We start from the raw sequence: 960 nt of genomic DNA on the forward strand, positions 1-960 counted from the left end.
CCTCACTTTTTGCCAGCACCAACATTGGCCTTCGCGATCCCTCTAACTTTCTTCATTCTGTTCTTGGGCTCCTTTCACTGTTTTCTTGAGGTCTTTTTCTTCTCATAAAGGCCATGTCTTGCAAATCTATGGGCTTTTTTTTTTTTTTTTTTTTTTTTTATATTCTAGAATCATAAATCATGCCAAAGCCAGTTGTCTTGCCATCACTGAAATGGGTTCGGAATCCAAATACAAAGATGACATCTGGTATGGTCTTGTACATTTTGGCTAGTATTTTTCTGAATTTCTGTTTTAGGTACTGCTGCCTTTCCAGGGTGAAGGACATCGATGACCATTTGTTTCCGTTGAAGTAGCCTATTGGTCATGAACTTCCTGGTCCAGATAGTTACTGTGTCATTTGTGATGGCAGCAGGCCCTTAAGTAGCCAGGGAGGAAAAGAGCCATTTTTATGTTTTTTTAAATCTCTTTGTTAAAATTCTCACTGAATTCATCTACACTTCCCTTAAGTTCATTGAACATCTTTATAACCAGTGTTTTGAACTCTGCATCTGTTAGATTGCTTGACTCCATTATTCCTGGATCTCTATCTCTGTTCTGTTCTTTCATATGGTTTCTGCTTCTTTGACTTCCCATTTTGGCTGCCTTTCTGTATATGTTTCTATGCACTAAAGTAGCAAAGCTCCTAAGTATCCTGGTCTTATTAGTGTAACTTTGTGTGGTAGGTGTCTATTGGCACAGTCCTGAGAGGGGCTCAGTTGTAGGCCAAGTTTAGCCCCAACCTGTGTGGGGCCAGCTATTAAGATTCAGCATGCAATCCACAGAAGATGTGTTTATAGTTGCCTCAAGAGGCCACACCAGGAATCGAGTCCATGCTAGAAACTGAGGTCACCTGTCACCAATGTGAGTCATGGTACTACTCAGCAAGTGGCACAGGACTTACTGTGGACACCACTAAATGTG

The 960-nt window shown here is 41.0% G+C and overlaps 1 pseudogene; it reads right to left on the reverse strand.

Annotated features, from left to right (window-relative positions):
* Positions 1 to 2: 2 nt before the first annotated feature.
* Positions 3 to 415, reverse strand: LOC107195800 (annotated as a pseudogene).
* Positions 416 to 960: the final 545 nt, after the last annotated feature.

Source organism: Pteropus alecto, unplaced genomic scaffold (genome assembly GCF_000325575.1).
Source record: "Pteropus alecto unplaced genomic scaffold, ASM32557v1 scaffold3385, whole genome shotgun sequence".
Lineage (NCBI taxonomy): Eukaryota > Metazoa > Chordata > Mammalia > Chiroptera > Pteropodidae > Pteropus > Pteropus alecto.